Genomic DNA, 27337 nt, shown 5'->3' on the forward strand with positions numbered 1-27337 from the left:
TATACCTAACAAGTTGCATAACTGACAAAAGATTAATAAAAGTATTTCAGCTGACAATGCAGCTTCACATGCACACATATCAATTTTAGACGACTCTTCACATGATCCCTGGGTGGTACTACAAAACCAACACATCAAAAGCCCTTTACCAGGTCCAAACATCTGCAGAAGTGAGACCAAGTATTAAAACATGTCAACTAAACACCTAAGGCATTAGTTGAACCTAATGCCAAATTCTAGGGAAGATGCTGTCTAAGCGTGTTATCAACATGGTTGTCCAACAACAAAGTCATACAAGTAATGGAGATCAGCTATGGGCAAGAGGAAAGTGGCTAGCAAGCATCAATGTGCAGTAGCGTGTGTGGCAAGAAAGGTCAGTAGAGGTTGTGGGCAAGTGCTAGAGTGTACTGGAGAATATGAAATCCACTGGCAATCCACAGTCTGTGACAAAGGGTCAAAAGGAATAAATAAAGAGCTTCTTCTGCACAAGATTAATGCAGCATTGAATGAAATAGAGACTAACATTGACAATGCACCTCAAATAAATGTAGATAATGGAACTTTCAGGAGAATCAAAAAAGGGCACAGGGTGTTCACCTTGCTTGGGTTCCAACAGTTCAAACTTTTCAAACATTTATTTCACAAACATTAAACCAAACAGGGCAAAGTAGACACGTGCGGTAGCCACATGTAATGTTAAGCAAATGTATGGGTCATTTGTGTAATCAAAATTTATTGCAACTGTGAAGAATTTTAACCACATTCTTAAAAAAAATTTGGTTGTGTGAAAAAGAGCAGGATTAAAAATAAAAATTTCCAACATATGCCAGAGACAGAGTGCAAAACAAATGGCCAGAAATTCCACAAGTCAAAGTCCTAATATGTGAAGTCTTTATTCAGTAAACTAAATGAAGTTATCAAAGGAGGCCGCTCAGAAATTGAAATTGTCAGAAATGGGTCAGAAGTTACAATGAACACTACCTAGTGCAAACCTGTCACTGAAGTGAAAGAGGATTTATAGAGGGAGGAAAAATAGAATCATGAATACATTTTAATGTCTTTCGTGTGAGGAAGATGGGAGCTATTACAGAAAATCTACATCCTTGCATTTTCAATATTTACTGTTAATGATCTGTGTATTGACACTGCTGTAAACAATCAAAGTAAACCCACTAAAGGCCAGGCACTGTTAAAGTTCAGAGTTTAGGAGAGTATGTATGAGCAGAGTGTATTCATTTTTGTATGACTTAACATCAGTTTGGTTCTCAGAATTCACTGATTCTGAATAGGTTTGTCAATGCATTCTTTCACACTTCTGTTCCTTCCACTAGTCAGACAGAAATGAAGAGGAGAGTGTTTCAGGATTCGTCAAGGGAGACGATTAGGTTAGTCCATTCGTAAATATGAGTTTGGGAACTGCATCTTTAAGTAAGTCGGGGGAAGATGCTGGGCTCCAGTAGAATAATGATGATTAAAATGCTCTGACCAGCACTCAAAGTATGACTCAAACATTAGGGGACATGCCTGAAGCTAAACAGAAGGAACAGGTAAAAATATAAGGGTGTTATGTCGATCTATTTTAAGAACATCGTGTCCAATCAGATGATGTGCTTGTAAAACTCAAGTTAAGAATCATGAGCCATTCCATAGTAAATTGTACCCAGTACCCTTGCCCTAGAAAGCCATAGTTAATAAAGCAATTAAGGGTGTGTAGAAGAATCAGATTATTTAACACTCAGATAGTGAAAGTTCTAATGAAATCCACACTGTAACAAAAAGGGATGGCTGTGTGCATTTACTAACTGATGCCCATTGAGAAATGATGCAGTTTACTGTACAATGTGACCAACTGGAGGATGAAGGTATAGCAGGAAGAACACAGCCTTTCTGTGGAATGGAAGGTGTTAGCAGTTTAAAAGGATGGCCTTCGGGCTGTCAGTATCATCAGTGGCCTTTATGACAGCACTCACAGAAGTTCTAAGAGAAGAATTATTGATACACTTATCACCTACATAATGTTATTCTAATTAGTACTACCTTTAGGGAGAACATTTATACATTCTATGTCGTGTAATCTAAGCGTTTAGTGGATGGGTAAATAAGAATTTGCCAAATCGCTTGTTTTCTTGGGCATGTAATTTCTTTGCATGGAATCAAACCTGATCCAATGAAAATGGAACCAGTGAGAAATTGTCCTGCACAAAAATGATGTAATCAACTGAAAATCTCTCAGTTTGTGCAATTTCTATCACAGTATTTATCCTCGATTTTTTTATCTTCACAAGTACATCTCCACTGGAAATAGAATAAGGAATATCAAGAAGCATTTGAGTTAATTAAAAACCAATTGCATGAGGCACCGATACTTCACCATCCTGACTGAAGCAAAAATTTCTACACTGGAACCGATTCAATTTATTCCTACTGCTAGCTTAGTACATTTAATCCACCACGGAAAATGAATGAGTATAGCAGTCTCTCTAAATAGCCACATTACAAGTATTTAGAAACATTCTAGAGAAACACTCCAGCACTTTGCCTTCTTTTCAATTGTAAATGTACTAAATCACAGTAATAGAGGGGAACAATGAAAGAAGTGCGCAAACATGTCATAGCAGTACTCAGGCAGCAGTAGCTAACTGCGACAGATGCAGCAACAGATAAGTAACCACATTTGTCATTTACGAGTTCCTAACCAGGAGCGAATTTTATTATATCATCTGTCTACTTGAATAGTTCAATTTCTTGACTTTCTGCGTGTAAATTTAACATCTAATAGCCACAGTTCTCATGTTTTCATTTGCGTCAGAAAGTAAACTGATTTTGTGACATATTACAAGTTCCAGATCAGGGTCAAATTATTTAGTTTGACCTGAGTGCTTCAGTAGTTAGGTTTCTGAACAAACGCGTATTACTAGACACAGTTTGTGTTTTTGGCAGGTTCTATAGTAGAATTGCACAGCATGTGCTGACAGTTTGTTTATCTGCATAGTTTAGTCTTCCATGGTCTTTTGTATGGACAGGGACTGTGATTGTTGTGTGTGAATGTGAGTCGAGTTGGTGACACTTCGCTCTCAGCTTCAGTTAGTGTTTTTGGCAGGTTCTATAGTAGAATTGCACAGCATGTGCTGACAGTTTGTTTATCTGCATAGTTTAGTCTTCCATGGTCTTTTGTATGGACAGGGACTGTGATTGTTGTATGTGGATGTGAGCCGAGTTGGTGACACTTCGCTCTCAGCTTCAGGCTGTGATGGATTCCGTTACAGAGCTTGAGGCTGCAGTGGATGGGCACCACTGTTATGGGCCGGCTGTGGGGACACAACGGACGTCCAGCATGTCAGAGTCTTCTGATCAGTCCTCACCAGTGGCCAACCCAGTTACTGCTCGCACTGAGGCTGACCCCTCACCTGTTGTCGAGTGGGAGGTTGCCCCGGGGCGAAGCACATGGTGAAAGACTTCCCAGGTGGCCACACATAATGCCTCTCCGGTTTGTCTGACAAACAGGTTCCAGGTTCTGTCTGTGGCTGACACTGTCACTGAGCCAGATGCTGTCACCTGTCCTGTTTCAGAGGAAACCATTCAGCCTCCAAGATCTGGGCAATCACAGAGGCTGAGATTATTGGTAGTTTGGAGCTCCAAGGTTAGGTGCATTATAGGGCCCCCTTAGGGACTTGGATGACAAGAATGGTAAGAAATCCAGTGTGCATTCCATCTGCATACCAGGTGGAGTCACTCCAGATGTGGAAAGGGTACTCCCGGATGCCATGAAGAGCACGGCATGCAGCCAACTGCAGGTGGTTGCTCAAGTTGGTACCAATTACGCGTGTCACTTTCGATCAAAAGAGATTCTCTTTGGTTTCGAGCAGCTAACAGAAGTGGTAAAGGCTGCCATTCTTGCTTGCAAGATTAAAGCAGAGCTGACCATTTGCAGCATAGCCGTCAGGGGCAATTCCGGACCTCTGGTACAGAGCTGAGTGAAGGGTCAGAATCAGAGGCTCAGACGGCTAGGCTGCTGATTCCTCGACTTGCGCCAAAGGGTGGTTGGGTTTCGGGTTCCGCTGAATAGGTCAGGTGCCCACCATGTACAGGTGGCAGATACACAAGTAGCAGGGTCTGTGTGGTGTCGACTGGGCAGTTCTTTACGTTAGAGGGTCTCGGGAAAACACAAAAAGCACTTCAGTTACAAAGGGTGCAGGCTGAACACAGCAAAAATGTAGATACAGGAACCACTGGTATAACAGTTGTAAATTGTCGTAGCTGTGTTGGGAAAGTACCAGAGCTCCAAGCGCTAATAGAAAGCATTGATGCTTAAATTGTTATAGGTCCTGAAAGCTGGCTAAAGCTGGATATAAGCTGGATATAAGCTCAGCCAAAATTTTTGTGAAGAACCTAATGGTGTTCCAAAAGGATAGGCTAAACATGGTTGGTGGAGGCGTGTTTATTGCTGTCTGAAGTAGTTTAACTTGTCACGAAATTGAAGTAGATACATCCTGTGAATTAGTATGGGCAGAAGTCATTGTTGGCAAATGGAATAAAATAATAATTGTATCCTTTTACCGACCTCCCAATTCAGATGGCACAGTTTCTGAAAGGATCAAAGAAAACTTGAGTTTGATTTTAAACACATACCCGAATCATATGATAATAGTTGGTGGTGACTTTAATTTACCCTCGATATGTTGGTGAAAATACATGTTTAATTCTGGAGGTACGCATAAAATATCATCTGAAATTGTGCTAAACACATTCTCTGAAAATGATCTCGAGCAATTAGTTCATGAGCCCACGTGAATAGTAAACGGTTGTGAAAACACGCTTGACCTCTTAGCAAGAAATAATCCTGAGTTAATAACGAGCATAAAAACTGATTCAGGGATTAGTGAACACAGGACTGTTGTAGCAAGACTGAATATTGTAATCCCCAAATCATCATTCTTGTGAAACACAACTAGCTCTCTATTCACATGAAGTGCTGAGTGCTATTGACAAGGGATTTCAGATTGATTCCATATTTCTGGATTTCCATAAGGCTTTTGACACTGTAGGTACTACACAAGCAGCTTGTAGTGAAATTGTGTGATTATGGAATATCATCTCAGTTATGTGACTGGATCTGTGATTTCTGTCAGAGAGGTCACAGTTCATTGTAATTGTAGGAAAGTCATAGAGTAAAACAGAAGTGATTTCTGGCATTCCCCAAGGTAGTGTTGTAGCCCCTTTGCTGTTCCTTATCTATTCAAACAATTTGGGAGACAATCTGAGCGGCCGTCTTCAGTTGTTTGCAGATGATGCTGTCATTTATCGACTAATAAAGTCATCAGAAGATCAAAACAAACTGCAAAACGATTTAGAAAAAGAGGATCAGAATGGTTGGAAAAGTGGCAGTTGGCTCTGAATAATGAAAAGTGTGAGGTTATCCACACGAGTGCTAGAAGGAACTCATTAAACTTCAGTTACACGATAAATCAGTGTAATCTAAAAGCTGTAAATTCAACTAAATACCTAGGTATTACAATTATGAACAATTTAAATTGGAAGGAACACAGATTAGATTAGATTAGATTAGATTAGATTAATACTAGTTCCATGGATCATGAATACGATATTTCGTAATGATGTGGAACGAGTCGAATTTTTCAATACATGACATAATTAGGTTAATTTAGCAACATACTTAAGTTAATATAACAACTTTATTTATTTTTGTGTTTTTTTATTTTTATTTTTTTAATATTTTTTTTCTTAATTTATATCTAAAAATTCCTCTATGGAGTAGAAGGAGTTGTCATTCAGAAATTCTTTTAATTTCTTCTTAAATACTTGTTGGTTATCTGTCAGACTTTTGATACTATTTGGTAAGTGACCAAAGACTTTAGTGCCAGTATAATTCACCCCTTTCTGTGCCAAAGTTAGATTTAATCTTGAATAGTGAAGATCGTCCTTTCTCCTAGTATTGTAGCTATGCACACTGCTATTACTTTTGAATTGGGTTTGGTTGTTAATAACAAATTTCATAAGAGAGTATATATACTGAGAAGCTACTGTGAATATCCCTAGATCCTTAAATAAATGTCTGCAGGATGATCTTGGGTGGACTCCAGCTATTATTCTGATTACACGCTTCTGTGCAATAAATACTTTATTCCTCAATGATGAATAACCCCAAAATATGATGCCATATGAAAGCAATGAGTGAAAATAGGCGTAGTAAGCTAATTTACTAAGATGTTTATCACCAAAATTTGCAATGACCCTTATTGCATAAGTAGCTGAACTCAAACGTTTCAGCAGATCATCAATGTGTTTCTTCCAATTTAATCTCTCATCAATGGACATACCTAAAAATTTGGAATATTCTACCTTAGCTATATGCTTCTGATTAAGGTCTATATTTATTAATGGCGTCATACCATTCACTGTACGGAACTGTATGTACTGTGTCTTATCAAAATTCAGTGAGAGTCCGTTTACAAGGAACCACTTAGTAATTTTCTGAAAGACAGTATTGACAATTTCATCAGTTAATTCTTGTTTTTCAGGTGTGATTACTATACTTGTATCATCAGCAAAGAGAACTAACTTTGCCTCTTCATGAATATAGAATGGCAAGTCATTAACATATAATAAGAACAACAAAGGACCCAAGACTGACCCTTGTGGAACCCCATTCTTGATAGTTCCCCAGTTTGAGGAATGTGCTGATCTTTGCATGTTACGAGAACTACTTATTTCAACTTTGTGCACTCTTCCAATTAGGTACGAATTAAACCATTTGTGCACTGTCCCACTCATGCCACAATACTTGAGCTTGTCTAGCAGAATTTCATGATTTACACAATCAAAAGCCTTTGAGAGATCACAAAAAATCCCAATGGGAGGTGTTCGGTTATTCAGATCATTCAAAATTTGACTGGTGAAAGCATATATGGCATTTTCTGTTGAAAAACCTTTCTGGAAACCAAACTGACATTTTGTTAGTACTTCATTTTTACAGATATGTGAAGCTACTCTTGAATACATTACTTTCTCAAAAATTTTGGAGAAAGCTGTTAGAAGGGAGATTGGACGGTAATTGTTGACATCAGATCTATCCCCCTTTTTATGCAAAGGTATAACAATAGCATATTTCAGTCTATCAGGGAAAATGCCCTGTTCCAGAGAGCTATTACACAGGTGGCTGAGAATCTTACTTATCTGTTGAGAACAAGCTTTTAGTATTTTGCTGGAAATGCCATCAATTCCATGTGAGTTTTTGCTTTTAAGCAAGTTTATTATTTTCCTAATTTCAGAGGGAGAAGTGGGTGAGATTTCAATTGTATCAAATTGCATAGGTATGGCCTCTTCCATTAACAGCCTAACATCTTCTAATGAACACCTGGATCCTACTATATCCACAGCATTTAGAAAATGATTATTAAAAATATTTTCAACTTCTGACTTTTTGTTCGTAAAGTTTTCATTCAATTTGATAGTAATACTGTCTTCCTCTGCTCTTGGTTGACCTGTTTCTCTTTTAATAATATTCCAAATTGTTTTAATTTTATTATCAGAGTTGCTGATTTCAGACATGATACACATACTCCTGGATTTTTTAATAACTTTTCTTAATATAACACAGTAGTTTTTATAATTTTTGATAGTTTCTGGGTCACTACTCTTTCTTGCTGTCAGATACATTTCCCTTTTCCGGTTACAAGATATTTTTATACCCTTAGTAAGCCATGGTTTGTTACAAGGTTTCTTACGAGTATATTTAACTATTTTCTTGGGGAAGCAGTTTTCAAATGCATTTACAAAAATGTCATGAAATAAATTATATTTTAAATTGGCATCAGGTTCACGGTACACCTCATCCCAGTCTAACTGCTGTAGGCTTTCCCTGAAATATGCAATTGTTAAATCGTTGACTGAACGTACTACTTTGGAGGACTGTTTAGTATTGCTGAATGGAGCTATGTCATATATTGTAACTAGCTGTGCACCATGATCAGAAAGACCATTCTCAACAGGCTGAGCATTTATCTGGTTAAACTTATCTTGGTCTATAAAGAAGTTATCTATCAGTGAGCTGCTATCCTTTACCACCCGAGTAGGAAAATCAATAACGGGTGTCAAATTGAAAGAACCGAGTAATACTTCAAGGTCATTTTTCCTATTACCCTCTTTCAGAGAATCTACATTGAAGTCCCCACAAATAAAAATTTGCTTCCCCCTGTCTGACAGATAGCACAACAAGGAGTCCAAATTTTTCAGAAATAGATGAAAATTTCCTGATGGAGACCTATATACAGTTACAATTATAAATGTGCCTTTATTTAATTTAAGCTCACAGGCACATGCTTCTATAAGTATAGAAACAAAAAAGTTTTGTGTAAAGAAACATTTTGCACAATGATAACTTTTGACATATATGGCAACTCCTCCTTTCTCCATATTTTCTCTCATTACATGTGCAGAGAGCTTATAACCACTTACATTTACCTTATCCATATCAGTAACAATGTGATGCTCAGACAGGCATAGTATATCTATTTCGTTCTCAGCTTCTAAATCTTCTAAATCTTCTAAACAAACCAGAAGCTCATCTACTTTATTCTTTAAACTCCCAATATTTTGATGAAATATGCTTACATTATTTTTAATTATACTTTTATGAGAACCTTTCCTTATTCTAACATTTGCAGTACTCTCCTGTCTGAGTTTCTCATTGTGCTTAGGCCTAGTTCCTATACTAGTGGTCACATGGTGTTCAGAGAGGCAGATTATGTCAACTTGGTTGGGTGACTTTAATTCATCAATGGAATTACCTAGGACTGAGATACAACTTGGTGGAGATAAAATTTCTGGTGATTGGTGAAAATTTATAATTGATAGCTGTGATTGGTGATCCAATGTGCTAGAATTGTGCTGTCTAATTTCTTTCCTAAACTGAAGATTTGTTTCAATCCTGACCTCTCGTAGAACTTGACATCTTTCTGTCTTACCTATCCTAAAAAAGGTGCTGCTCCAACACCTGTAACACACAGAAAATTATGTAGGGAAGACTAACCAAAGACTGTGTTTTATTGGCAAGACACTTAGAAAATGTAACAGACCTACTAACAAGACTGCCGACACTATGCTTGTCCGCCCACTTTTAGAATACTGTTGCACAGTGTGGGATCCTCACCAGATAGCACTGACTGAGTACATCGAAAAACTTTAATACAAAACCTGCTGCTTTTCTTTATAGTGAAATATGGGAGAGAGTGTCACAGAAATAATATGAGATTTGGGATGGACATCATTAAAAGATAGGTGTTTTTCGTTGCGATAGAATCTTCTCAGGAAATTCCAGTAACCAACTTCCTTCTCCGAATGTGAAAATATTTTGTTGACACCGACTTACGTAGGGAGGATTGATCACCAAGATAAAATAAGGGAAATCAGAGCTCGTACGGAAAGATATAGGAGAATGAAGAACCTTCCACAACTAGGAACTGCTTCTATCATTAGCCATAAATTAATGGATTGAGTTAATGATTTATGATCACCTAACAACCATGTATGCAAACAAGATCTACACTAATCAATGTTCATGTACCCAAAATTCTGACACATTAAGTAAGAAATGTGCATAGAGTGGACATGCACGGATACATGCATCTGATGGAGAAAAATCTGTAGCCAATGGCTAGTGTAATAAAAATAGACAAGAGCCCCAATGAAGATGCACTAATATTAATAACTCAAGGCTTATTATGTTAAAAAAGTCACTTTACAATCAGACAGTATTGCGAAGCTAACTTTAGGCACAGAAGTTGCTTACATAACAATGAATGACATCATCACTTATTAAACTAATGCTGTTCGAGTAACTGACCTTCAAGTTAACTCTTACACTGGGCTACTGGAGATTCAGCTGTATGTCCAGGAACCCGGTACCAGTTGCAAGTTGCCTAATTAATGCCTTCCAGGAACTACAAAAAATATTTTGGATAATTATTGATGGACTTGAACACAACAAGACATTTTTAACATAAGACTACACATCTTAGCGAATAGGTATTGGCAAGTAGTACAGTGGGAAACAGTGTGCTTGCCAAGGCAGTGTAACTGATCATGTGTGCAAATACCCACACTTTATTTATTGAGTATTTCAGGATGAGTGCACTTACAGACTTCTGATGAACTTCAAGCATGTAAGGAAGAAAAAGTTTAGCAAATGATTGCACTTATGCTTTAAGTGGAACATTTAGCTCATTAACTTATTTGCAAACCAGTCAGAAGTTTAACTCTTGTGTACAACAGGGCATCAGAGTCTAAACAATTAGCAATTTACTGGTACCTGTACAATATCTGGACGGTAAGGTACTAAATTTTCACATATGAATGACAGGAACATGGAAATATCACTATAATTGGTGTACATACCAATGTCACAATGGTGTTGATATTGGGAATACAAAGAAATTATTGCAGTAACTTGTGAACAACAAAAAAGTTTGTTGTGATAGAATAAAGGTGACATGTATACTTTCTTATTAACAGCACATGCACACTGAACATATTTATGAACAAACCATTGTACTATTACCTATTGTGTTTCAATCACATTCTTCATCACTGTAATACTGAATTTATAAGGGAAAAATGGAAGTCGATAACTGACAACTCCAAACTGGGGTAACATTTCCACAAAAATATCTAAACTGATAATCGTATGGACATCACAGAATAATGATGTATTTGTATTATTGCAGATTTATATCCATTAGGTAAGACTAAAGCAAAGCTTTACACACCTGTAACAGGAATTCTGACATGCCCTGGGTACAGCAAGAAAACCCTGTAGCAATTTTACAACAGATTGCATAGTTTACATTAAGTGCATGTAACACCAATGAAAATATCCCAAGAGCATATGGTATTTATGACTACATAAATAAATGACCAAAATAGTGACTTTATCATTTCTTTTATCCATGTAATTCTGAAGTTATGGTAGTATCTGGGAAACTGTTTACTGAGGAGGTACTCTTTTGTGAGGAAGTACAGCAGTACCTCATATACTTTCAACAATGCTCAACTATAAAGTCCTGTCCTCATTTTCATTTCAGTCTTCTCCAAACACCTGGCACCTCCAAATTATTTTTGTGTGCATCAGGAATGTCCAGCCTTTTGCACAACTTCACAGAAATTTAATAATGCTCCTCCACAGCATGGTCATCACTGTTCTGATACAAGCATGGCTAAAGGTTTCTCCAGCCACATTGTGGAGATACGAAGTAGTATCACAACTACTTCCTCTTCCTCTTGTTCTTGTTCTTGTTCTTCAATACCCGAACAGGTCCTCCCCCATCAGAGAGAAGATTAAATAAGGAAAATGAAAGACACCCTCTGGCCTCGTAACCTAATACCATCGGGGTCGAAAAGATCAAGAGTTGGTCAAGAGAGACCGACAGAAAAGAAAACAGAATACGTCTGACACACGTAAGTGGAAGCAATGTCAGACGTTTCTAAAAAGAAGATAGTGAGACACATATGACTGTTCTGTTTATGACAAGTGGTACCTGACCATATTTAAAACCAAAGTAATGTCAAATTTAATATGTGAGATTCACATGTTTATGCTGAGCTAACAAGTTGACACAATACCATGTATTCTAACATCACAAGTATATTCTTTGGGCATAACACAATTAACAATGGGTAAATATACAAAAGTGAAACATTAAATGATTCAAAAATGTAACAGCACTTTATGCACTGATATATGCTGTTAGATATTCCTTCCAAGTACCTGGTACCTTGCTGATATTAAATTTTTTAAACTGTAATACTTGCAACATAGAAACATTAATGAAATGTAACATCTAACAAGCCTCTGTAGTCACTACAGAGAGATATAATATTAAATACTAAGTGTTAAAAGAAATTTCTTGACATCTATTACACTTGAAGTAGCTATTCAGATTGTTTGAGCTAATCATAATACACAAGTTAGTACATTCCATATTACTAATCTGGAACATTCGATTGTCTAAAATGCTGACTTAATTATATGAGGGGTGTTCAGTAAGTAACGCAATAATTTTTCTGAAAGCAGGTTGGCTTTATTCAGGATCCCATTACACCATATTATTTCCTATGATCTTTGATACAAAACCCGAGTTTTCAGCACAATTTCTGTTCAATTTGATGGCCTTACGCCACCTTACTGGGAGGGCTTGTATGCCTCATGACACCATTCTACTAATTGATGACAGCACCATCTTGTTGCATCAACAACTGCCCCCATCATCCACACACTGCTTTCTGCAGAGTGCAGAATGGACAGTTCTTCCTTGTCTACCCAACAGTCTGGACATCGCACCATCTGGATTTTGTCTCTTTGTCCCAATGAAGTATGTGTGCTCCTCTCAGGTGTGCAGATTTGGTGAGGTCTTGCAATGTCATGGAGAAGAAGAGTTCATTTCCATTTTTGTGGTGACGCACATGCTGAAGTTGTTTCTTCAACTTCATGATGGTAGTGCAAAACACTACACCATGATGGAGGTAATCACACAGAATAACAACTTCAAAATTCCAGAAGACCACCACCATGACTTCACTGGTTGAGGATGCAGCTTTGAACTTTTTCTTCAGAGCAGGTGATGTGGTGCCACTCTGTGGATTGCTGTCTTGTTTCTCAGTTCAGAGTGTTTCACCATCTGACAATGTTTGACAAAAATTATCACTTTAACCCTTGTAATGTGCAGACAGTTTGGCACAGGTGGTCATTTGTTGGTCTTTACAGTCTCCAGTTTGGCGGGGCACACCTTTGAGTACCCTAACTGGTGGATGAGTGTGTCTGCACTAACAACAGAGACGTCCAGCTGAGCAGCAAGGTGTTCCATCCTTCGCGATTGCCAGATCACAATCAAAGTGTTCGCATGTTCCAACATTGCAGAATCACAACTGTGTGCAAATGGCATACTTCTTTTTTCCACAACCAGGTCTCTGTAGATATTCTGCAAGTGCCTATGAATATCTGTGATGGTCTGCTTTTGCACTGAAAACTCAACAGGTCCCTGCTTGCAATACACCTCTGTTATAGACGCCATTTTTAAGGCACAAATAGTGCTGCCACTTATTGCAACTTTGTGGAATATTCCTTCTTCAGCCCCTATAGCTTTATCATATCCGAAGATGTTAAATGCAGAATTTTTCGAAGTGACATTGGCCGAGAATAGAAATATGTTGCATTACTTATTGAATGCCCCTCCTACATTGTGTTACAAATGCAGACTGTCATTATTTAGAAAATCATCATATAGAAATATCAAAGTTGAGAGATACTACAATTTTGGGTAAACATATTGCTATTGTGGTAATGATATAAATGTGCGCAGGTAACAATTTAACCATGGCAAAATATCGTAATTCCCTGTACACACAGGTTACCTAACACAAAGTGAATATAACTTGCCATAAATTCCTCTGTGTGTTTGTAAATTATTTATTCATAAAAAACATACTTTAGCATAAAATTTAAAAAGTAATGACAATCACATATTTACAATGTCATTAACAAATTCACATCTGCAGTTATTCCTTCTTGACCAGCAGTTATTGTAGCCACATTTGATTATATGCAGATCCACAGCCTCCATATATGATAATCATTTTGTAAAAGAAAATACTGTCCATGAACTGCTTCTTCAAGTTCTAATGCATGTAACAGTGTAACAGACAACTAATATTCAGATTATTGGGACAATGGCAGAATACATTTCAGCAAACACATGTATCCATTACTTATCTGTGAAGTACATTTAGAAGAGTAACCTATAACTGAAATTTTTAATAATACTTTGTAATCATTTAGTGTGTATATTATTGTTACATCTGCATAAGAGAATTTCTAGCATGAGTGATGAGCCACATTATTATAAAAATACGCTCAAATTATGATGCATAATAAATATCTTCCGTATAAATCATATTCAGTATGTTTAAAGACTCAAACTACAAGGTATAAAACAACTTCATACTTCTGACTGCTTTAGAAATGCACAACTATGTTATGACATTAAGCATTTACGAGAGGTTTGAAATAATGTTTGAAGTTTTTTGGAAATCACATAGTGCTCTCATTATGAAACATGGGATATATGCAGTGGGTATAATTTGTGCAACTTGAGCTACACTGCTGCAAGACATATATGCACTGTTTCTGACTGTAATACTCATCCTACAGGGTTAAGCTTTTGTTATAAGTGCTAAGCCCCGTGGGATTAGCCGAGCGGTCTAAGGCGCTGCAGTCATGCACTGTGCGGCTGGTCCCGGCGGAGGTTCGAGTCCTCCCTCGGGCATGGGTGTGTGTTTGTCCTTAGGATAATTTAGGTTAAGTAGTGTGTAAGCTTAGGGACTGATGACTTAGCAGTTAAGTCCTACAACATTTCAAACACATTTGAGCATTTTACATGTACTAAATCATGGCAGGAATTTAAATTCACCCCACATCTGTATGAAATATTGAAAATTAAAGAAAGCACTTATATAGGCTACATGCAACAGGCACTGTTTGTCATGAACCCGATTAGTCACTTAGTAATACACCCAGAACAGTGTTTGGGTAAAGTAACACCTTCTGTCCTTCTGAGTCCTTCAGTGTCTCTGGTTTATGCTAAGATCGCCCTGCAGTAGTCAATGGTGCCCAGTGGAAATATACCATGTTTACAGATGACACCATCATTGTAACAGAATATCTAACACAATCTCCAATGACACTTCACCAAAATTCTGTAGCAGGTTTGTTAACTCCCTTCCTGCCAAGCTAAACACAATAAATTTTATGTAATTTACATAAAGTCATGAAAAGCCAGACAAACACTCAGTGACACTGAATAACCAGCACATAATCAGGTGATAGAAATATGTCCTGGGGGAACTCTTCCTTAATTGAACTATCATCTCCCTACTGAGCAGTGAAAATAATCATATATAGAATGAGTCCATCAACCTCTCATTGCAAGTAATTTAGCCAGCTGAGATAACTGACTACTGCTTCTCAACACTGATTTTCTCTAATGTATCGTGTTCCTGGAGACTGGATCCTTGGTGACAGAACTCAAAAATTCACAGGTGTGGCGCTAGAAAAAAGAATTACATACACTGTCTCTGCTGCAGAGAGATGCTATGTATGCTGCTGTAAACATTTTTGATCTCCTTGCCACTGAGCTCAAACTCTTATGGAATAGTAAATCTCTCTTAAAAACTAAATGTCCTGACTTTACCTTGAATCAATATGTTGTACAATATGTTTATAAACAAGTTATCCAACGTAAAATATATTTATATTAACCTTTTTTCAGTTACTTGTTACTATTTCAGGGGTCAATGCAGCTTCACAAGCACACATGTCAACCTCAAAGGACCCTACATGTGATCCCTGAGTGGCACTAAGAAAGAAACACAAGTGGCTAATCTTCCAACTACATGAGAAGTACATACCAATCAGGGAACGAATGACTCATCATCACATCAAGAGCTCTTTACCAGGGCCAAAGATCTACAGAAGTGGGACCAAGTAATAAAACATGTCAACTGAACATTGAAGCATTAGTTGCACCAAAGGCCAAATTCTAGGAAAGATACTGTTTAAGCACGTTATCAACATGGTTGTCCAAAAATGATCTCCGTTATTTGTATGACTTCAGCTACGTGCAAGGGTAAAGTGGCTAGGAAGTGGTGTCGTCGTTACAAAGTACCACTGTACCTAATGAAGGGAAAAGTACCTATACATCTTCAAATCTAATATCCCTTACAGCATCAATGTGCAAGAGCACGTGGCAAAGGTCAGTAGAGGTTGTGGGTGAGTGTTAGTGTGAACTGGAGAGGATGAAATCCACCGGCAATTCACTCACTGCAATGAAGCATCAAATGGAATAAATAAAGAGTTTCTACTGCATGAGATTAATGCAGCATTAACTGAAGTACAGACTAACATTGATAATGCACCTCAAATAATTGTAGATAATGGAACTTTCATGACAATCAAAAGAGGGCACAGGATGTGTGCCTTGGTTGGGTTCAAACAGTTCAAACATCTATTTCAGAGACATTAAACAAATAGGGCAAAATATACACATGTGTTAGACACATGAAATGTTAAGCACATATATGGGTCATTTGTGTAATCAAAAATTACTCCAAAGGTGAAGAATTTTAAACCATGTGCCTGTGGAAATTCTGGCCATTGTTTTTGCACTCTGTGTCTGGCATATGTTGGAATTTTTGATTTTTAATCCCGTTGTTTTGCACAAAACCAAACTTTAAGAACAAGGCATAACATGAGAAGTTGTGATTCAGTAAACTAAATGAAGTTTTGGAAACGGGCTGCTCCGAAACTGAAGTTGTTGGAAATGGGTCACAAGTCACAACGAACACTACCAAGTGCAAACCTGTCACTGAAGTGAAAGAAGATTTATAGAGGGAGGTAAAAATAGATTGATAAATACATTTTAATGCCTTTCATGGAAGTCCAAATATGCTGGATTATGGTCGCAACATCTATTTTGGTGAGGAGGACGGGAGCTTTTACAGAAATCTACCTCCATGCATTTTCAGTATTTCCTGTTAACAATTTGCGTATTGCCACTGCTTTAAAAAAATTGAAGTGAACACATTAAGGATAAAGGGTACTTAAAAAATTTCGATTTTTCCACAATATATACAATATATATATAGGATTTAAAATGAAAAATTACCAATATATAGCAAATTTCAAAGTTACAATAATGTATGAAGTCATGCCTACTTTATTTCTGTTGCAGAAACCAGTATTATTTCGAAAAGAACTGATAACTTTCTGTTTCCAGTGATGATACATTGTATATGTTGTAACAGTGCAGGTTTCTAGTGTCCATAAATGATTATCTTTGCTAGTATTTACTTTTGTTTTGCTGAAGCAATTTGTTCATGTGTTACTGAATGTTTGTTGCCCAAGTACTACATATATTTGTGGAAGTATATATCATTTAGTGTGCAATAAATGCAAACTATGCCATGCATCAAGAAATTCAATAAAAGGAAATTCCATGGTAACCAGTTCACAAGCAAAGGAAGCCACACTATTGAAAGTAACGTACGTATCATCTCCCGCCAATCCTACTGCTGATTCAAATTTTTGCGTTAACAGTGACACTGTTTGTAGTGGATTTGTTGTTGTTGATGTGGACACCTTATCTGCTTTGATAAAGGAAGTGGTGAAATGTAAGCAATGTGATGGTATAGGCTGTCTGGAAATAACTGAACAACAAACTAGCAGGAAGGGTTTAGCATCAAAAGTAGTTTTTCTGTGTAGATCCTGCAATAAATCTCGAAAATGACTTCAAACATTGTGTGTAATTCAATGTGATTTTGAAGTTGGTGTATGCATGTGTGCAGTACGAAAAGGGAGAAAGGCTATCAAGTGTTTTGTAGTTTGATGGACCTTCCCCCTCCTCGCACTAGGAACAACAAGTACATAAAACACTTTTAGGTGCCTTGACTGTTGTGTCAAAAGCATCTATGAAATGTGCAGTAGAAGAAACTGTAAATATTATTGGAACCAGGGACATTGTTGTTGCATTTGACGGAACATGAAAACATAGAGGACAAGTGGTACTTCTCTAGAGAATGGAAAAGTTGTTGATGTTGAGTGCTTATCTAAGTACTGCCATACCTGCCATGGTAACACTGGAGGACATATTGAACATCAGTGTTCCAAGAATTATGATGGTTACACAGGAGGTATGGAGGAGGGTGGTGGAGCTCTTAAAATATTTCTGAGGTCGATTCCCATTTATAATGTTATATACATGAAGTACCTAGGCAATGGGGACTCTAAAGCTTTCAATAAAATTAATGAGTTCAGTGTTTATGGTGATACCTTGGTAAAGAAACTTGAGTGTTGTAGACATGTACAAAAGAGGATGGGTGCTAGACTGAGGAAGCTACAAAGAGAAATGACAGGAAAGTTGTTATCAGATGGATGATCTCTGTCTGGCTGAGGCAGATCAACAGAAACTGGAATAGACCTACTTCAGAGTTACTATGGACGGGCTATTATATGAACTGCACCTCTTCTTTTTTTTTTGTCGTTTTAGGGCACACAACTACAATGGTCATTAGCGCCCATACTAAGTTAGGAATGCACCGCGAGGCACAAGGTTAAAACAGCAACTAAAAGGGACAACACTATATAGGACGTAGTAACAGCCATAGGATTAAAAGAAACAGCATAATCAAATGTCCTTAGACAGGTTTGTCAAGTTGATAAAACAAAGAATGCGAGCAGCTGCTCCTGGGTCATCTGCTAAAATGGCATCCAGAGTACATGGCAGGCCAAGATCAAGACGCAGAGTATTAAAATCGGGACAGGACGTTAAAATGTGGTGGACCGTCACCAGCTGCCCACATGGGCAGAACGGTGCCGGCGCAGCCGTCAGCAGATGGTGATGGCTGAATCAGCAGTGTCCAATTCGTAACCGGGCCAAAACAACCTCCTCCCACCGAGAAGGGCGGGAGGAGGACGTCCAAGCCACGGGAAGAGGTTTCAAGGCCCGAAGCTTGTTGTCCATAAGTGCAGCCCAATCGGCATGCCACAGCGATAAAATGCGCCGACAAATAACCTTGCTATAATCTGATGAAGGGACACAACAAGAAGCTGTCCGAGGCTGGAGGACTGCAGCCTTGGCCGCGGCATCTGCAGCTTCATTCCCAGGGATACCGACATGGCCAGGAACCCACATAAAGCTAACCAGAGAACCGTCGTCCACCAGCTGCTGAAGAGAGCATTGGATCCGGTACACAAAAGGGTGAACCGGATACGGATCACTGAGGCTCTGGATGGCCCTCAGGGAATCGGAGCAGATGACATAAGCAGAATGTCGGTGGCAGCAGATGTAAAGAACAGCTTGGTAGAGGACAAAGAGTTCAGCTGTGAAGACCAAACAATGGCCATGGAGCTGGTATTTGAAACTTAGTGCCCCGACAATAAAAGAACACCCGACCCCATCATTGGTCTTAGAGCCATCTGTGTAAATGAAGGTCATATTAATGAACTTCAAACGAAGTTCGAGAAAACAGGAATGGTATACCCAACCGGGGGTAGCCTCCTTTGAGAGCATGCTGAGGTCAAGGTGAACGCGAACACGAGCCTGGAGCCATGGTGCCGTGTGGCTGTCGCCGACTCTAAAGGTTGCAGGGAGTGAAAAATCAAAGTGGTGAAGGAGGCGACGAAAGCGAACTCCAGGGGGTAGCAGGGCAGAGACATACAACCCATATTGATGGTCGTATGAAGAAGGAAACCTTTACCCGCAGGAGAAAGGTTCTTCAGCATCTGCATATGAATAGAATCTGGCCCTGGAGTGGAGGGCCATGACCGGGCAAGTGCATTTTCGAGTTCCCGCATGGTGAATGGGGCATTATAACTTTTACGATTCGAGGAGCAGAAGTTAGGTGGCCTAGCCTCGTCTGCCTGTTTGCGGGGGAAGAAGGCAGGGTGGTAATGAGTGGAGCTCGAAACCTCTGTGAAAAAGCGGCCGAAGGGATTGGAGACATCCTCAGGGGCCACAAGGACATCATTCGCGACCGTCAAGCCAGAAACTAGTGAGTGGACCTTAGTGCCAGATAGCTGGCACAAGCTACACCAGACAACAGAAGAAGGAGTAAAACTGTTGAAGGTGCTTGTGAAAGCAGCCCAGCTGGCTTTCTTGCTTTCTTTAATAATACGACGACACTGCACACGTAATCGTTTATAATTGATACAATTCGTCATTGTAGGGTGGCGTTTAAAGGTGCGTAAAGCACGTCGATGAGCACGTAAAGTGCCTCTACATGCTGCAGTCCACCAGGGGACCGGTACGCGACGTGGAGAAGAAGCAGTGTGAGGGATGGAATATTCAGCAGCAGTGAGAATGACTTCCGTGAGGTGTGCGACCTGACTATCGCTGCTTGTGAAGGTTTGATCCTGAAAGGTCGCCCTTGAAGAGAAGAGCCCGCAGTCTGCTTTGGATATGTTCCAACTAGTTGAGCACGGAGAGGGGGTATGATGCAGGAGATGGATAACACACGGGAAGTGGTCACTCGAATATGTATCAGAAAATGCAAACCACTCAAACCGGTGAGCAAGTTGGGTAGTACATATAGAGAAGTCTAAATGGGAATAGGTGTGAGATGTGTCCGAAAGAAAAGTAGGGGTGCCAGTGTTGAGGCAGACAAGATTGAGCTGGTTGAAAAGGTCTGCCAACAGTGAGCCCCTCGGGCAGGATGCTGGAGAGCCCCAAAGGGGACGGTGGGCATTGAAGTCTCCAGTTAACAAAAATGGTGCAGGAAGCTGAGCAATAATTTGCATCTTGTCTGCCCTGGTAACGGCAGATGACGATGGAGTGTAAACAGTACAAATGGAAAATGTAAAAGTGGGGAGAGTAATTCGGATGGCAACTGCCTGCAGGCCGGTGTGCAATGTGATGAGATCGTAGTAAATATCATCCTAGACCAGCAACATAGCCCCTCCATCAGCCGGAATACTTGCCACAGGGGGTAGGTCAAAACGCACAGAGGTGTAGTGTGCCAAGGCAATTTGATCGCATGGGCGTAGCTTCGTTTCCTGGAGGGCTGCGACGAGCGGACGGTGCAAGCAGAGCGGCAACTTTAAGTCCTCTCGGTTGGAGCAAATGCTGCGAATATTCCAGTGAATAAGTGCCATCGTGAGAAGAAAAGGAAGATGAAAGAAAGGGTCACCTCAAAGGCCACTGAGGGCCTGGCTTCGAGCGAGCACTGCCGCAGCTATCAGTAGGCGGACAGTCATCGTCCATTGGTTCTATAGGTTCATCGGCCATCTTGTTAAGATGGCCAGGAGGGGGAGCTTGCTCTGCAAGTGAACGGCCAGATGTTTAGCTACCAGCGGTGCGACCAGGCAAAACAGATGACGGCCTGGGGCACAACCGCTGGGTGGCGCAGGAGAAGATATGCGACGTGGCGGAGAAGGAGAACTGTGCTTCCTATGAGCCTTCTTGGAAGGTCATTTAGTGGAAATACTGGCCGATGGCTGGGAGTTCAAGGTACGTAGGACGTCTGCACGGGATGGTTCCTTCTTGAAGGCCCGTGCATCTGCCTTGTGGGTCTTCGTCTTGGCAGAAGCTGATGAAGGTGCTTGTGTCTGAGGGGTGACGGGAGGAAGAGGAGACGCCGACCGGGCGATCTTAGCACTGGCCGAACGGACGACCATAGTGCTGAAGGTCAGATCGCATGTCTGCGTCGCCACCTCCCTGGTAGTCTGAGGAGAGGTGAGGACAGTACTGTATTTCCCTGCTGGGAGCAGCGTGGGCTTCCTACTAGCAAATAGCTTGCGAGCAGCCGAGGTGGACACTTTCTCTTTGACCTGAATTTCCTGTATACAGCGTTCTTCCTTGTAGATGGGGCAGTCGCGGGAGGACGCTGCATGGTCACCCTGACAGTTCACACAACGAGGAGACGGAGGTGAACAGTCACCCTCATGGGCATCCCTGCCACAAGTGACACATTAAGCCGCATTGGAACAAGACTGGTGAGTGTGATTAAAACAATGACACTGGTAGCAGCGCGTAGGTGTCGGGACATAGGGGCGAACAGAAATAACCTCGTAGCCCGTTTTGATGTGCGACGGCGACTGAATACTAGGGAACGTGTACAGGAGTGTGGCCTGAAGCAGTTTTTGTGCCTGAAAGGCGCTCTCAGTTTCTAGTAACAATGTACCGTTATGCAACCTGGTACAAGACTTGACAGATCCGGCTATGGCATCTACGCCCTTCTGGATAACGAAAGGGTTGACAGAGGAAAAATCCTTTCCGTCCTCAGATCGAGAAACTACGAGGAACTGTGGGGCAGGCGGTAATACTTTTGTCACTGGTGGCTGGTCAAGTTTCCGTTTTTGGGCAGAAGTCAAGAGAGAACAAGAAGAGAAATCCATTGCAGAGAAATCCCCCATGATTGCCAGCATCTCCGATGGCTTGCTCCTTCCTTGTGGGGACCCTCTCAGAGGGCACTCCCGCCTTAGGTGAATGTTTACACCTCAGGTCACACCTCCTGAGAAATGGACGGAGGGACCAATCGGCATGGTCAGAAGGTGTCAGCTCAGGCAATCACCCCTCCCTGGGCCTGGCCTTTACCAGGGAATACGTGTGTGCCTTACTTGTCTACCCAGGGCAGGGAATTACGCGTTACTCCGTCACCGGATACGCGTGTGAATGCATGGGTCGGCCTTCAAGCATACACAGGGAGGAAGGAAGAAGAGGAAAAAGAAGGAACAGAGGGAGAGAAAGGACAGACTGTCTCTAACGCCGAGGCGGAGACCAGAGAAGGCAAGGAGAAGAAGGCAAGGAGAAGAAGGCAAGGAGATGAAGGCAAGGAGAAGAAGGCAAGGGAAAGAGTAAGTAAGACAGTGAGATGGAGAAGAACAATGAAAGGAGCCAACCAAAGGAAGGAAGAAACCAGAAGAAGTGAAAAACCAAAATGACCGCAAATATAGGTCATGGAACCGTCCGTCTCTGGACGCAGACGTTAACTACCCCCTTGAGGGGGAGGGACTCCTTTTAATCGCCTCTTACGACAGGCAGGAATACCTCGGGCCTATTCTAACCCCCTGACCTGCAGGGGGGATGTAGAACTGTGTTACCAATGAATCTCCACCTAAGCATGGAGGCTCTTTTCTATAAGAAGGATTCATCATGTTCATTTAGTTGGACTCCCTTCTCACTGCACCTGTAAGATGCAGCCACTCAATAAAACGTTTATGTGACTGCAGAAATCTGGCAATGACTTTGAGCGCACAATTTACCACTAGCACTAACTAATGTTGCAGAAATCTGTGGTCCAATCTATATGAAAGTTCAGGATATGGAACAGGTGCTTCTGGATGCCGTGATGACCAGAGGTTTCAGCCGATTACAAATGGTGTCTTATGTCGGTACTAACACTGAACTGATCCAAAGTGACACACAGAGTGTGTCTGCTTTTGGGCAGCTAGCTGATGTGATAGAGATTGCCAGTCTTGTTATTTGAATGTGGAGCTCACTATCAATAGCATCATGACAGAATTAACCATGGTCCTTCGAAACATACCATCAATTCAGCTCTGTATCAGGGGCTACAAAAGTCCTGCACCCAGTCTGCAGACTCCCTGGCTTGCACCTTATGGTGGTGTGTTTCCTGGGTTATGTTTAATATGTCAGGGGACCACTACACACAGAAGATGACTACTCGGATAGTGGGGGCCGTGAGGAGGTGACTGGCCAGCTTCTTACATTAAAGGGTCTCAGTAAGCTATAGAAAGGGTGACAGTTTAAAAGAGTTCAGGGCAGAAACAGGATGAAGGTAGTTTCAGATGCAGTTTGTATTGTAATTGTAAATTGTTGCTGCTGTGTTAGGAAAGATTCAGAGCTCCAATCACTAATAGAAAGCACTGAGGCTCCAATTATTTTAGGTATGCAAACATGGCTAAACCACAAGTAATTTCAGCAAAACTCTTACTGAACTGTGTTCATTAAGAATAGATTAAATACAGTCAGTTGTAGAATGTTTATTACTGTCAGTAGTAATTTACCTTGAAGAGAAATTTATGTAGACAGTTCTTGTGAATTAGTATGGATAGGTTGTGTTTGACAACTCAAAGAAAATTAATAATTACATAGCTCATTTTACCAACCACCCGAATGAGATGCTGAACAGCTCAAAGAAGTGTTCATTCATTACAAATAGGTACCCCAAGTCACACAATTACAGATGGTGTCAACTTAAATCTACCTTCCATATTTTGGCTAAAATACATGTCGGAAGTTGACTGTAGGTATGTCATCTGAGATTATACCCAAAGGTTTCTCAAAGTAGTATTTACATCAATAATTATTAGTTCAGATGCCCACTTTAAGTGTAAATTGTTGCAAAAGCATAATTGACTACCTGGCAACAAATAATCCTGAGCAAATAGGGAGCATTATGACAGATATATGGGTTAGTGTCTTCACTACATTGGCAACAAAATAAGCTTTACTTCAAACAACAAGCTTCTAAAGAAAACAATTGACCAATTGGCAACATGACAAGAAATGAACTCTCACACAAAATTAATATAAAATTTCTATCTGTGTAGTAATATTTATAACACTTGTATCAAGTGGAATGATGTCTGTAATAGATATAAAGGAAATTGACTATTGAGCATCAGTTAGTCTACACTCAACACATGCCATCCATCTGCTCACTAAAAATCCAGAGTGTTGCACAATTCCTATTACAGAGAGGTTCCAGAGAAAACTTTATCCACCAGGTTTCATTAATAAACCCATGTCTGGAAATGTACAAAGTCCCTTCTACAACCCTTACACACCTGTAATAGGAATTCTGACATGCCCTTGGTACAGCAAGAGAAAACTGTAGTAATATTACACCAGATTGCATAGTTTACATTAAATGTATGTAATACCAATGAAAATATCCCAAAAGCATATGGTATTTATGACTACATAAATAAATGACCAAAATAGTGACTTTATCATTTCTTTTATCCATGTAATTCTGAAGTTATGGTAGTATCTGGGAAACTGTTTACTGAGGAGGTACTCTTTTGTGAGGAAGTACAGCAGTACCTCATATACTTTCAACAATGCTCAACTATAAAGTCCTGTCCTCATTTTCATTTCAGTCTTCTCCAAACACCTGGCACCTCCAAATTATTTTTGTGTGCATCAGGAATGTCCAGCCTTTTGCACAACTTCACAGAAATTTAATAATGCTCCTCCACAGCATGGTCATCACTCCATTCTGATACAAGCATTGCTAAAGGTTTCTCTAGACACATTGTGGAGATGCAAAATAGTATCACAACTACTTCCTCCAAAGGTCCCGAGTTAGAGTCTCGGTCCGGCACACAGTTTTAATTTGCCAGGAAGTTTCAGAGCCTCGAAGTGTTGACAGTTCCTGTTGGATATGGATGTGTGGCAACAGTTATGAACTACCTTACATTACAGGACATGATTTTTTACAAAATAGGTATCTTGAACCTAGTGCATTGGAGGGATGATTGTTTCAATGCTCGTGGTGAGTTTGCCCAATTGGCATTCTGAAGCTGGACTGTATGTCCTTCTAATGGAAACCTTTTATCACCCGTTATTTTGTATGTATTTAAGTATTTAGGTGTGTGTGTGTGTGTGTGTGTGTGTGTGTGTGTGTGTGTGTGTGTGTGTGTGTGTGTGTGTGTGTGAGAGGGAGTGAGGGAGGAAAAAAGAAAGAAAGAAAGAAAGAAAGGAAGGAAGGAAGGAAGGAAGGGAAGAAGATCCTCAAACACCGAAGTGGAGGAAGGATAGTGGAAGGGGAATGGGGAAACAAAAAAAAGAACGTAAAACAATGGAGAGACTCTCCTGATATCTGCCACGAAATATGCAGAACATTTTTTCCAGAAACATCCCAGACATGTTGCCAAAGGCAGGGGAAGAAGTATGGCAAGACGATATACATGCAGCATGTAAGGCTTGGGCCTTATGGTAGCCAAGCATGAACTCACCAAAGAGCTGCGTTCCCCCTGGATTAACTCTAGGAAGTGACGGTAGTACCCATTACATTTCTATTGAATAAGCATAACGTGTGTATCCAAATGGGAGCAAATGATGTGGAGCCCATCACATCAGTGGGTCACCATCCATCACCAAAGGCATCTGGGTGAGATCCATAAATAAGAGGCCAGATTCACATTGGGAGTGGGAAGATAACACACCCAGCAGCACTGGAGGCTTTTGTCCTGAGACTCCTCCTCCTCCTCCTCCTCCTCCTCCTCAGGATGAGGATGTCCGGGCACTGAGGTAGAGCAGCATTCTACAAGATCCATAATTGAAAGACAGTGGGAGGACTTTGAGGCACACAGACTGTGTGTCACATGGTCGTGGCAGCAGGCCTCTTGCCTGAGACACACCACAGGGGAAGGGTTCTGGGAGGGAGCCTCGTTACCAGCAGTTGCTGAAGAAGAGGGCCACTACTTCAGCTGGGTTTGGGGAGAGGAGAGAGGAGGGGATGACAAGTGGGGCTAAGGAAGAGGGAGGAGAGGAAAGGATATAACAGAGCCAAAAGTTGATGTCACTGACACAGAATGAAGGTGGTCAAATTTCTATCAAACCTCAGTGTAAGAAACAATCCAGCAACTTATACTCTTATCTCCATTTCTTTCATGTAAGGTGGGTAATTGGGTGGGCATGCAGACTGATGGTCATGATAACATGCGTAGCTGGTGGAACACAGGCTCCCCTCTTGAGGTGGGTGCCCTCAGTCACCACATGGATTATCTGCTGTACATAGGGGGATTGCCCAGAATGCAAGCATGCAAAGGACTTCAAGGGTGGGGAATGTACGGCTTCATATCACACCAGTAACACACAACTTTGACCTGCTCTGGGAGGGTATCTCCCTCAAATGCCAGAAGAAAGGTGGTTATTGGTGTATTTGTCCTTATGACCTTCTTGCACAAAATGAACGCCCTGTCATTCCAAATTGCCTCCGAGTTCCTTATCAGTCTGAAGGATAATGTCCATATGAGAAACAACTTTCTGTACCATATTCAGAGACTGCGAAGTTGTATTGGACACTGGGGCATCACGAAGATTATCACAAGCAGGAAGAGCTGCAGACTGAGTGGCAGTAGTAGATTTGATCTACAGGGAACTCAACTGCACTGTACTGAGAAATTCGTTTGCCGATCTTGTCTCCAGTATTTCCTCAAAAGATAATGGCTTTGTGGTGGTGGATGTATCCTTGTCCATCCTAATACAGATCAGGTAGTGGGGAAAGTGTTTCACCACAACTCAGTGAACCTGGCCCCCCTCCAGGGTGAAGCCAGGGAAGTGAATGCCACAGAGTGTTATGAAGCAGTGGTCAATGATCTTTTACCTCTTGAAGAGACAGCCACAGGCGAATGCCCAGAATTTTGGAGCTTGATGTGTTTCATATGGAAATCATCTGCCCTGATACCACCCTCTGATCAGGTGCCCTCCCCATGGGCACCAGCCAGGCACACAGTGGCCTTTGCTGGGAGTTTTGACGCTCCAGAATGACAAGCAACCACTCCTATGCATACATGTAGAGGCAAAAGCTCTGGTGCCAGAAGTATGATCCCTGTGTTGTCAGGAGGCTCAGCCAGATGTGTACATAACAGCCCTACCACACAGACTGGCTGCACATACTGGTGACCTGTGGAGCGGAGATGGGCTGTGACGAGGAAGGAAGTGGAGAAGGAAGGGTGGGGAGGAATTCAGACTATAGACTCAAGGGAGGGAGTTCTTTCCCACATGTTTCACACTACAGACAG

This window comes from Schistocerca piceifrons, unplaced genomic scaffold, assembly GCF_021461385.2.
Source record: "Schistocerca piceifrons isolate TAMUIC-IGC-003096 unplaced genomic scaffold, iqSchPice1.1 HiC_scaffold_2290, whole genome shotgun sequence".
NCBI classification, from domain to species: Eukaryota; Metazoa; Arthropoda; class Insecta; order Orthoptera; family Acrididae; genus Schistocerca; species Schistocerca piceifrons.